We start from the raw sequence: 13,525 nt of genomic DNA on the forward strand, positions 1-13,525 counted from the left end.
CTTTTGGTTGAAAATGAGTGATAGACTATTGGCATCGAGTGACAACATGTTTAGTTGTTGGGTTTTTTTTAGTTTTGTGTGTATTTTTTGTTGTTTTAAAGATGAGATTTTGCTACTTGTTGGTGTTGATTCTCCTCATCTTAGGAAAAAAAAAAGAAAAAGCTTGCTTCTTAGGAATGAGACAAATTAGTTAATATTTTTACTGCTAGATCTTTCAGGCTATTGCCAAATTACCACTGATTACGACTATGCTTTTTAGCATGGATTATTTTCACCAATGAAAGCAAAGATTTTTTAAGATTATTATTTAGAATGTGTGTTCTTTTGATCATGAGAAATAGTTCCTCTCAGTAATGATGACTTTTTGTATCTATGCACTTTTAATTAAAAAATATCTATCTTTATTACCACCTTTCTCATATGCTTTCCTGTTGGTCTTCATTTTCCCATGGCCGCCTATTTGAGCCATGCTGTTAGGACTTTCTGACACATGTTGGCAACATGTATACACAATAGACGAAAGGAAAGAGTATTTTGCCCCATCTTTGGGAAACTGCTTTCATTAGGACAGGTATTGTGCTATTAGTCCTGAACATTTTCCACCCAGCTATTTTCAGATTAATAATTGAGGTACAAACTTAATTCTAAAGATAATTAACATTTTTTATGGGGTTTTCTTTTCTCATCTATTGGGAAGACCAGCTCAGATTTTAGTGTGATTGCCAGATGTTGAGTTGGAAAACTTTAGACAGTTGTCAGCATTTTCCAGCACCTGCCATCCCTTCAGCTCTGCTGTCAGCCAGGTGCCTGAGCTGCGAGCTCTACTGCATTCCCTGTTTGCAGTGCAAAGGGGGCTGCAATGACACAGGGTTAACCTCAGCCCAGAGCATCCACGTGCAGGTGACAAGAGCAGTAGGAATCATTCATTAGCCTCCTGCACAACTCAGTGGAAGAACATATTTCTACATCAGTAGCAAAGAGACTTTTCTAGGTGGCACTCCTGGTTCAGCACTGCGTCCTTTCAGAAAAAGCACAAAAAAAGGATATCCAGGCTTGCAAACTGTGCTATTCCTATAGAGTACCTTCCACCTTCTATTGCAATGAGAGAAAATCTGAGAATTTTCTTGGCAACTTAGCTGGAAGCCATTAATATTTTTAACTGCAGAAATTGGAAAAGGTATCTTGTTGGGAGGATGCAATATAGGAAATTCTAATTTATAGGCTTTGAAGGTCAAAACATTTGGGAGTTGAAAATATTCCCTTTTCCAATAAAGTTTCATTAAATAGTATTTATTGCCGATGTGTTAACTGTTCAGAGCGCCCTTGATGTTCACCTGCTGTAAACTTGTCTGGATGCTCTTTACTTTCAACATAGTGGATCTAAGTATGTGAAGAAAGTCCGTATTATTCTTTGTTCCTGGACAAACATATTGAAGTGTAGACACTGTGAGTATTTGCCATGTCTCAATTTTACTCAGAGGAACTTAAATTTATATGAAATATAAAGTGTTCCTGTGGGCACAAAAGTCAAACAGGATAGAAAAGTCAAGCCGGATAGCTGAGATAATAATGAATCATCCATTTTATGGGATGTAGGACTCATTGGGAGTGAAGGAGGAAAAAAAATCTTCCTACTTGCAGAAGCTGAGCAGCTTCAGAAGAAAAGCAGAAGAAAGAAAGCAGAAGCAAGTAGAAAGCAAACATTTTATTAGGACCTAAAATACTAAGGCACCACCTATTTTTTACATGCCTTCATACAGTATATACCAGAATGTCAGTTCACCTTGCCTGTTCTACACTTCCAAAATGTGCTCTTACAAAATAATAAAACTATTACCGGAAACCATCTGAGAATCTTGATGAGTTTTATGGATAAAATGATCTCTTATTATGAGTTGTTATTAGGGGTTAGGAGGAGAGGGCCATTAGCTGAATGGCAGATGAAAGTGACAAAGCCAGGGAAAATCAACTTGAAGCTCATTGTCTCTGAGGACTTCGCCCCACTATATGAATTTCACATATAGGTGTGTGTATATGTGTATATATATATAAAAGCGTGTGTGTGTGTGTGTGTGTAACTATGTGTATAAAGAATTTGCTTTAATTAAGATGTATATGCATGAAATTGTGGTATAATTGGATTTTAGTTGCTACTAGCAGTGAGAAATATGAAATATTGAAACATTTTATGCAAAATAGAGTAAAAATATCCATCTCTTCCTCTTTATCCACTGCTTTCTGGACTATCTAGATGCTTGTATTCTGTGAGTAGTTCTTGACATTCAACAGAGAAGTTTTCACAGTTGACTTCCTGCGGTACAGGGGAATAGATGAACTGTGTTCTGAAACAGGAATAAATCCATGTCTTCTTCATCCTAAGAAATATCCTGTTTCTTCAAACTGTGTGTATTTTTTTATAATGTAGAAGCTAAATACTCTCCAAGATTGCCTTTTTATGTATTCCTACGTGTGGGAGTCAGGTTATGAAACAACACCGTTGAGTGGAAAAGGGTGAGGACTGCATACAAATTTAATGTTCCCATTTTAAAAGTGCTTTTGAAACATCAGTATTAACAACCACTACAGTGCTCTCAGAATATCTCATGCTAAGGATGTGTCATTCTACACTAACTAAATTCGTTTCTTGTTGACTCCACAATACATAAAGAAATTCCTTTTTCCTTCTTCTTCTTATTATTATTTAGATTTTGTCATGTTATTACTGGATTGTAGGTTGATGTTTCCCTCATGCTACTCAGGTTCTTAGGAGTATTGTGTTGATTTTATTATGATGATCAAGGAATTGCATATGAAATGGTGGTCAGATTGTCAGTTAGCCACCTGTAGCCTCGAGGAAGTACAAGGCTACTAGGAATTACATAATAGTGTAGAAAAAGCTTTATCATGAATATAATGAATATAGTAAAGACTATAGTAATTGTCTAATTATATTTATTATCATAAATAATATGCAAAAACAGTGGAAGTAATAGAGATGTATTCCTGTCCTACTAATGTATAAGCTCTTCCTATTATTTATTAATATTATTTTATATATAATTATGTATATTTATACAAAATATGCATTACATCAGTAATTCTATCAGTAAGTTAACATTCAGTCATGAATCTCATGCCTGCACAAACATGTGCACACATGTACACACAAACATATATGTGTATGTGTCATTCCTAATAGAATATAGTTTGTCTGTTTTTTGAACATAATGAAAGACACAAAAATATATCAGGAGTGCTACAGTTGAAATGGGATGGCATACCAGCACCCCTTGTATTTTTTATTTAATAATTTAGTGTTTATTTAATCATTCTTATGTCATTGTGTTATGTGGTTACATGTCTGAGTAATTTTTTCTAGGGACGTCTGCTGTGACAGGTGCTCGGGAGAGAATAGAATGAAACTCTGCGTTTTAAACCTGTGGTACACCAGGAAAAACAGGCTCCATTTCTTTTCTAGGCTTGTACTTTCTAGCATGTAGCATTAGAAAATATTATAATAGTGTACCTTTCTTTGGTTTCAGTTTGCTTCTTTCTGTAAAGGTCGGAATTTAAAAATAGTATATAACTGTTCTTGTGAGAAGGAAATTTAAATAAGATGTTTCCCCAGGAAATTCGAACAGGACTCCAAGGCCTAATTATTGTAGTGTGGCTGTTCCTCAGGCTTTTGGGCTACTGGCCCCCAACAACATGATACTGGTGCCTTAGATGCTGAAACTTTGGATTCCTCAGAATCCTGCCAGGCAGACTGACGAAGAGATGGGTTGATTTCTGAGAGCTCATTTAGGAGTTGATGAAATGGCATTTAGTGACAAAAGGTCTCAGACAACTCTAGGAATAGCACATGCGGAGCCCTACCTCTTAAAATCTTGCATAAATGTTAGGACTGTGCTAAGATGCATCATCTGCAAAAGGTTATATTTTACAGTGTATATTTCCATATTTTTTCACATTAAAGTCTCTAATAGTAATAGAAAGATACAAATACTTAGCTCATGACTACCTAAGAAAGCACCCTGCATTTGGGCATGTTTCTACTTTTTTGGGATCATTCATCTAATATCCTACCAGCTCTCCTCAAATATGTGCACACTGGATTGGGAGCCAGGGATCAGCTGAAATACAATGGCTTTTGCTCATCTGTGTGCAATAAGGGTCAGATCTCATGGGATCTGTGCAAATCTGTATCACCCTGGAAAATAATGCAACTTCTGCAGTTCCTTACCTCTCATGGGCAAACCATGCTTTTAGTGACAGCACAGAACTCGTGATGTTAATTTATAGATTGAATTTGGAGTATTGCAGGATGATGTATGGCTGGCTGAGCTGAGGGAGACTTCAATGAATAAGATGATAATTTACTACTCCAAACCTGAAACATCAGTTCTATTTTTTATTCTCTGTGAGAATTCCACCTGAATTGCATTTGACTACCTGCAGTATGTAAGCTATGCAGGGCTGTTAGCAGGTTGACTGTTTCAAGCCTTTGAAAAACTTCTATCCCTGAGTGAAGATGAACCGATAAGAATAGCATGCATAAATGACCACATTTATTTCACATTTCCTATGTACTTGAAAAGACTGCCACGTCTATAGTTTGGTATGTCCTACAGCTAAAGCAGAAAGTGTGCTTTCTCCAGCTATTACAAGAAGCTTTCCAGTACGTAATTATGGCCTTGCTGCCTTTGAGAGTGGAACTTTGTAATCTCTATTGTACTCTCTAACACAAGTATTTTCTAGGTGAAAACATTTTTTTTTTGCACTCTATATTCTTATTATCTAAAAAGGCATCCAGTCCTTTTGTGAGTTCTGGAAGGTACTGTGTCTGTCTCTGCCAGTAATTATGTGTCAGTCTTCGAGTGTCTTGGTAAGACTATCAAGACTGTGTTCCTCGGGAGTACTATTGCTTTACTGAGACTAAAATCTCTTTTTGGAGCTTTTTTTAGAGTAGGTCTATAAAACATGCAAGAGTTTCTTTCATATATTGGTCAAGATTTCCAGCTAGGTATACAAATGAATCATTAATACAGCAATTAGCAGACACGACGTTTTTTGCATAGTATATTCCCCAATGCCTGAAATTCCCTTTTTTACAGTTACTGATGACCCTAGAGTGATATCCCAAATAAATCAACATCGAATATCTCAAGGGCAAGCCTCAGCCATTTCCATGATAAATAAATATTTTCCTGAATATATTTTATTGTCCAAGTAGCCTCTTTGTTAGTTTTGAAAGTTCAGCCTTGAATTCTCTGGAGATTTTAGATTAATCTCTTTATTTCAAATAAAGGAACTTGTTCTAAAGCCAATCTGTGAACTTTGCTTCGGATGGCTAATGATGTGAAGCATCCTAAAAAGAAGCTGTGATTCACATTCAGAGTACCTTTTAATGCAGTTTTAAAGTATTTTAGCTTTAAAAACAGTGACCTGAAATACAGTCCTCCTCAATACAATATTAATTGCAATACAGACTCTTCTGAAGATTGCATTGAAACAGGAAAAAAAAAAAAATTTCTGTAATTGCAGTTCAGCTGCATTCATGAACTGTTTTTAAAACCTGCATAGAACCTTTTAGCTATAGATTCTATTCTAAAGCATGTCTGCTTTTAAAGTTTGATTTAATCAATTCTAACTGCTGCTAGTGCTGCTTTGAAAGTTAATTTGAGGTTAAAACTGAAGTTAATCAATAGAAAAAAAATGACTGAGAGAAGCTGTTAACTGTGCAGGTCTATTGAAGATATACTTATGTTTTAAATGCCTGTTTAGTTAATTTTTTTTTTGTCTTTGAGACTTAGTGTAGAAAATAGTGCAAAGAATGCAAACAGGTGTTAATCATGATGAATATATAAATTATCTCCCTCCTGCTGAAATAGCTATCATTGGCTTGAGAAACTTTATAAAAACACAGAGAATTTGTATTTTTAGGAAGTTTAGTTTTCTAAAAATGCAAGTTCCTTGCAAATGCTTGCAAAAACAGAATCAATGTCATATTAGATTTAAATATTGCATGTGCTTAGCTGATCTAGTTTGCTTTGCTGTTTGGTAGTTTTTGAGGGCCACCTTATGTGTTAGTCTCACACTAGATATCACTAGTAAACTAGTGATAGTTTATTAGATCCTTTCAAATATGTTTTCATTTGCTTGATAAGGAATTTTTTTTCCTCATTCACATTGACCAATCACACATTTTAATTCTTTTAAATGCCACAGTCAAGAGAGAATCAACGATTCTGTTCACAAAAGCAACATAAATACGTCCGTATTATGTTCATGTTTTTGTTTCTTTAAAGTGCATCCATATGGTGTGCTGGCATGTGTCAAGGGTTAAAGCTTTGTGTTCAGGAAAATCCTTATGCCATGTACTAGTCTTCAGAAATCTCATGAAGATCTGAGCCTTACGCAGAAATGAAAGCTGCCTATTCATTCAAATTAGGAGGGATCCTCTTCTGCTAGGGAATCTAGATCAGTCTGGTCTCTTGAAGACTGAAAATATAGAACATGTGGGACATTTATTAATTTTGCTGTGATTTCTGCCTGTTTCTCAACTCACTTTGGGGATATTTCTTATTATATCAGTGTTTTGTAGCTGTTTCTGGACTCACTTTTGCAATGAACTTTCTGAAAACTGTTTTAGCATAAACTTACTAGTATCTCTTAGTATGTTAATGACATTATGGAACAGTATCAATGAGCAACTAGCCTGCGTGTTTCTGACCGTGTCAGGTAAAATGAAAAGTGCATAATCACAAGGTCTTTGTTTCGTTTTCGAACTCTTTGCTAAAAGTACATGTAGTAAGGAGAAACTCTGCATTGAACTCCTCCCAGCGAAGAACTGGGGATGCTGGCAACTTCCTTCTCTGCCTGGGAAGGACTGGTGTCATTGACCTTCAGACCCAAGGGACATGGGAGAGGTGAGCGTGACACCAGAGGAATGGGGCAGCTGTTATTAAGCAATTCTAAAGTCAAAATACAAACATAGTATTTTCATTTTCCCGTAAAGACAAATTTGAACTATAAAAACTGGTCACCACTTGGCTCTAAACTCTACAACATTAAAATTAATGTATAATTTATGGGAAAAAATAATCTAGCAAGTAACAGAAAAAAATAAAACTAGGAATTAGTGAAGCTCAATGTTTATTGGCAAGAGGAAAATGGAACCAAATCTATCAATCAGCTTTACTATCTAATCAACTTACAAGTAAGAACAATGCTTCCCTGATAGAGTTTCTCACTATTTTGAAAAACAGGATATGCTTTGCTAAGTGTCCCACAAAGATTGCTTCTTGGAATACTGTAGTAAACTCAGACCTCCAGCTCCATTTCACAGTGGTGCTTATTCAGTAGCAATATGAATTTCTGTGCTTCTTTTGAGTTCTACATTGGCCAAATCTTTTGCTAGTACAGCATCTTATTTCAATTTCAAGGAAAAAATAAATCAATCCTGTAACTGAAGTTTATGTTACATAAATAAAACATGAAGTAGGTATTACAACTGTATTTTTTTTTCTGCTTAGATTATGTTATAGATAATTTTGACTGGACCCAGCAATTGAAGTAATCAAATTAGAGAATTTACTCTGGGTATATAAAATGAATATGGATAATAAATGTAAAATGAAAGAACATTTGAATGTGCTAATGGACAAGCCTCTACATAATTAATCTAATCCATCAAAGAAACACAGACAGGTCTTTTTAAAGTGTGTTCCTATAAACATTAATGCAGCAAGAATGGCAAAATAAATCACTATGTAGCTTCCATTTTAAATTCTAAACATTAATGATCTTACCATGCTAGATTTGCTTGGATGTGCAAGGAGCACAGCCTAAACTCAGCTGCAGCTTACAGTCGCTTGATTCAAAAAGAGAAAAATGAATAAAGAGAAAAATGAATTAATCAGTCTGTCACTTATCTTCTCTATTCTTTCTATTGAAGGGAAATGAATTAATGCAGAAAACTCAAAAAGCCAATGTCATTTCAAAATGTTTTTGCTTAGTAGCAGCATGAATCTTTTCTGAGGGTGGCACAACATCCATGACATCTCTGCAATTTAAGCAGCAGTGCTCACAGCATATGTCACTAGTGACATCAGCATTGTTCCATTGTTAAATGCTGTCCTCTGCTGCTGTTACAGATAGACAGACTAGTGGTAAAGTATGGATCAGCATTATTCCCAGTACAAAGCTGTATATTATCTTTGTCTAACTAATTAGTAACAATATCTTCATTGTGTGCTGAATACAACTTGTTTTCATTCCATGTCATATTCATATTAATAATCATACTTTCCTGTTGAAAAGGCACAGCAGTGGGTCAAGAATCCTTGTGTTCAGAATTCAGAGACACGAGTGCTGCTACACTGCATATGGGAAGTGAAAAAAAAATGTGTTCCTTAGCTGAGAAGGTTGGATTGATGTATATATTTTGGATTGCACCATTTTTAGCAGTATCTGTGCTATTAAGTAACTATGAAGTTGACCTGCAGTGGACTGTCCTGTCTAACACATGCTCCATGGTTCCCTTAAGTACATCTTCAAAGAACAACAGACAAGTTGACTAAGTACAGCTTTATTTTTTTGAGGGTTTCTGTGCAATGCTGTCAGGTTTGTACAAACATGTGGGTGTGTAGTCAGGTTGGCCACTGTCTGCATAGTTATATCGTCCAATGACAGCAGAATAATCCTTCCATACATAACCTTTGTTTAGATAAATAGACACACTCAGAGAGAGAGAGCAAGAGAAGGAAAGAAGGAAAGAAAAAGGGAAGGAATGAATGAAGGAAGGAAGGAAGGAAGGAAAGAAAGAAAGAAAAAAGGAAGGAGGAGAAAAAAATCTTTCTTCACAAGAGCCATTGGAAAACTTCATTATTCATCAAAAAATTTCAGTCAGAAATGTAGCTACATATGAATATCTTCAAGCATGTAAGCATGTTAACACAAAATGAATTGCAAATTCAGTTAACAGATTGTTAGGGTTTAGATACCAATTTCGGTATTATGAACTTGAGCAACTACACTAAGGGAGTATGCATGAGTTAAAAAGGCATTCTTTAGAATCTAAAGAAATAGTTTGGTTAATTTTCAGAGCCTTATCTACTTCTATTTGAAATGTTTCCTTAAGGATTTCAGTTTAATCTATGGTTTTATTTTGCAGTTGATATGAATTTTGATATTTTCAAGTTTACTTATAAAATAATTTGATTATAAATTAGATGTCCTTAGCAATTATTTGATTAATTAAAATATCATACAGAAATGTCAAAAAGAAATCAAGCATCTTACTATTTTAGCAAAAAACAGAACCGAAACTTTATACTTTGGATAGAAAGTTAATTTCAGTAAAATATTTTAGGTAGTAAAAGCTCATCAGAAGAAATCTCTAGTAGTTTGGTAAGGGAATCTTAACTAGGAAAAAAATATATATGTATTTCATCCATTTTTTTCCAATACTGAGTTTTATAGATTTTTTAAAAATCATTAAAAAGTGAAGTGATATATTCAACACACATAAGTAGAAAATGAGCTTACTTATATAAATACTGGATATCTGCATTTTTCCCCTTGATCAAACAGCAGCTCCAAGTGCTAAACCAAGATGAATGGACATCTTTTATTTTTTCCTTATAAAAATTCCTCAAAAAAGTCTTCAGTTAATAATATGTAGCAGAAAATAAAATATTGGGTATATAAAGCTTCTAATCCCTTAGACATGCCTGATCAAATTCATGAAACATTTTTAAACATGTTTGTGCATAAAATACGTCCTGACTGTTGATGAATTTGTTGATATCCAGAGCAAAATATATATATGCTTATATGAGTAAGTGAGAAAGGTGGACACATGTCTATGCATGTACTGAAACTATCATGCTTTCAGGAAAGGAGATTTTGGCATCTGCCATAAGAGGGTTTTTTTTGCTTGAGGATGCAGCATAACTGCTGGACATGCTTTCCTTGGAGGATACTGACACAAGGTCACTCAAGCTCTTCATTTCATGAGGAATGTGAACTGAAAATTATACAGTAGAATGAGATTCTGATTAAGCACAACTCAGATTTTTAATTACATGTTCTCTTTTGAAATACTTATCATCTTGATTTCACGTTTACTAGCATGGAACAGAGGTAGATGAAGCATGTCAAAAAAGTGTGAGATTTTTAGATACTATCCTGAGCGAATAGAAAAAAGGAAAACACTCTTTCAGTGAAGAATGTTGACTGTGTGTCCAAAAACAGTACACAAACAAAGAAAAACTTTATTTCACAGAAACTAAAAAAATTCAACTTTAAATTACAGAGACAGGAACAAGCAACGTAACCATCATTCCTTTTTCCTATCAGAGGGCTGAGAGAGAGGTGGATGGACCTTCTGCCTAACATTTAGGAAATTCAGGAAAATCCTTTGTATCTCTATATTTTTTTAAACATATATCAAACTACTAACTATGATGCTGTTGGAATTTTGTGACTTCAGAATTACAGTACAGTAGATCAAAGTGTCCGCTGGCCTACTTGCCACATAGTATGCTTTCATTTCAGAAGATTAGGAAGCATAGGAAAGGCTTCTGAGGGAAGGCTGAATGCAAGTTATAAAGGCATTCGGTAGTGTGCGAGTTAGCTGAGATGGGAAGAGGACTTAGCATGAGCAGTACTAATCTCAGTAAAATAAACTATGGCAGAAGTGAAAAAGTAAATGTGACTTTTACCCTTGCCAAGAATTTGTTCACATCAGAAAGGCATTATTGCAGTTATTTTAAAATTACTTCCTTCTTTGATGATTGTTATCTCTAAGTGCAGTAGTCTCTGTCTTGAAAACGCTGTGGCTGTTTTAACATCCACCCCAGACTTAGCACGATGAGGGGAAGCAAATAAAAAATACTTGGGCAAATGATCTTTGCTCAACTGAGTATCTTAGTCACATCTGGGCAGTTTTGTTAGGTCTAATTACCTTACTGTTACATAGATCAATGAATATCTCTTTCTAAAGTAAAAATTCAGTCACCTTCTCTGTCCCAATTAGAGAGATTCTGTGAAAACACATAGTTTAGGGTTTGTTGTGAAAATGTAAAGAACAGTTGAGGTTTGCCCGCCCTTACCTGACATGTTAAAAAGAAGACAATTATGCTGTTTCCTCGCTTTTAGTGAACTTGCTGCTGTTATGCTGTCATTTGTAGCACTGCGATGTCAAATCATCAAAGTTGATGTCAGATGCATTGGTTTTTGAGGGAGACAATAAATATCACAAAAATCAAGATGTTATTTTATTGCATTTCTTTTAAAGAAGAAGTGCTACAAGTAGACCAGAGTGTTCAAGCAGAAGGAAGAGTGGCACTTAAGTTGTCTATTTCCTCATTTAAGTGCATTAATGCATTAAAGAATGCAGCATATATGTTGTATTCCTGCCCATTTGTTGAATATGCGCTGAGATGCTGTTGTTGCCAGATAATAATTATTAAATGACAGTGTTAATTTTTCTCATCAACACAGTTAATACCTGATTTCTGTTTATAATTTCTTTTCCATCTTGTTGTCTCCATTTTAAGGAGGGTTTAATTGGGGTTGGAATTTAGTTTAGTTAAGAGGTATCTCAAAGAGTATTTTTGCCTGGAGTATGAGTGAAGAAGGAGGGAGAGGAGAGGAGAGGAGAGGAGAGGAGAGGAGAGGAGAGGAGAGGAGAGGAGAGGAGAGGAGAGGAGAGGAGAGGAGAGGAGAGGAGAGGAGAGGAGAGGAGAGGAGAGGAGAGGAGAGGAGAGGAGAGGAGAGGAGAGGAGAGGAGGCTCTTTGGATTTAAATAATACAGAAATGCAATCTGAGGGAGATAGATACTACACATTGTATTTCCTCTGATAATAAATAGAGACTATATAATTCTAAAAGTTTTGTTTTTGTAATTGTGCCACATTGAAATTCACCAAAATTAAATAGAAGATACCTGATAGCCTATAACTAATACTTAGTTTTTCCCAAAGCTGGTTACTTTTGCCACTAAAAATTGAGTTGCACAGCATATACCACTGTGTTAAGATTGTTATTTTATTTCAGTCAGAAGTTGACTGCAATTGCTTTGAATCTGTGGAAAAGGGACTGCTTATTTTCACCTCCAACATCAAAAAAATCTGCTTGTTAACTCTAATAATAGCAAAGAATCAAATATTTATATTCCTAGAATTTTGGGAAAAATGTTATATTTCATAGATAATGGAAGTAGAGACAGAAAAATGATTCTCGTTGCTATAAAAGAGGCTTGCAGCAGTGTTTTTGAAGAGGTTTCTAGAACCTTTGCAACATAAGAAAGGGGCAGCACCCACCATGATTTTTCTGTGCTAAGCCAGAATGGAAGTGTTTAGTAAAACAAAGTATTAAAAACTAGAAGTCTTGTTTCAGTCAGAATATGTTTAGCCAAAGAAAGAACAGAAGATTCCAGATGCTTTCTAGTCTACAGTTGTGTTGGCTGTTCCTAGTGATTTCATGTAGAAGATGTTCAGATATCTGGAATGAAAGTCATGTTATCAAGTGTATGATAGAAATGGTGCAGAAATGGTGCATATAGCTTGTAACACATGCTTATCAGTTTGGTAATTATTTTCCTTATCATATAGCATTTCTAATCTTCAAACAATAAGATTTGTCAGTAATTCAATTATAAGGCAGAATATTTTGAAGAAAAAGCAGTGAAATGAATCTTAGGATTTGCACTAGTTTATTTGCATATGGAGTCTCTCTAAAGGTTTAACTTAAAAGCTTTAAGGCTTTAAAGGCTTCCAACATAAAGGAGAAAGGCTTCTAACATAAAGGAGAAAGGCTTCTAACAAAAGGAGAAAGGAAATACTTCAGACTTACACAGAAGGTCTTTTTTAAATTTCAGTTTCCACTCACTTAAGAAAATGCGTTACAACTTTTCCAAGAGAAATAAAATGATGATAGGAGTAGATTAAATCTGAAATAATCTCAAATTTTAAGCCAAACAAATACCATTGTTGATTTGCCAGTCATGCGTTAGCTGCATAGCTAAATGTGATAGCATCTTCTGTGGATTGTGTTACTGGTGACAGACCTTTTTTGGACACTTCACTGATGGTGTTTATGTCATTCTCACTACAGAGAAGCTGCCTGAGGTTATTTTACTTTCATGCCATTGTCATTTGATGTTAATAAGTGCTTAAGCAGGTATAGATTGACAGTCCTGGAGAACTGTCCAACTCCCATGACAGATTCTTGTAACTGACCTGGTGCTTTCAGTCACTGTATGAAAGTTTCTACTATTTCCAGGCAGATTTTGGTAACACTTGAAAGAAAGTTTGCATTCAGAGCAAATGGTTCCTATGGATATTTTTGACTGATTGTGCTCTGTTGGCTCACTATTCATCTATTGGACATGCTACTACTTGTTAAACACTTATTTATATGATGAAGGGCACTAGTCCCCAGAGTGAAGTAGTACAGTGAGGTTAACTAGAAACCTAACCTCAAGAACTGATTTATACCACCAAGTAGCATTTTATTC

General features: G+C 35.1%; 1 protein-coding gene across 1 annotated transcript in view; it reads left to right on the forward strand.

Annotated features, from left to right (window-relative positions):
* Window positions 1-13,525, forward strand: part of DOK6 (docking protein 6) — a 230,938-nt gene that overhangs the window by 117,425 nt on the left and 99,988 nt on the right. The window lies entirely within an intron of this gene.

This window comes from Tinamus guttatus, unplaced genomic scaffold (assembly GCF_059628265.1).
Source record: "Tinamus guttatus ecotype Peru unplaced genomic scaffold, ASM5962826v1 Tinamus_guttatus_pri_ptg000639l, whole genome shotgun sequence".
Classification (NCBI taxonomy): Eukaryota; Metazoa; Chordata; class Aves; order Tinamiformes; family Tinamidae; genus Tinamus; species Tinamus guttatus.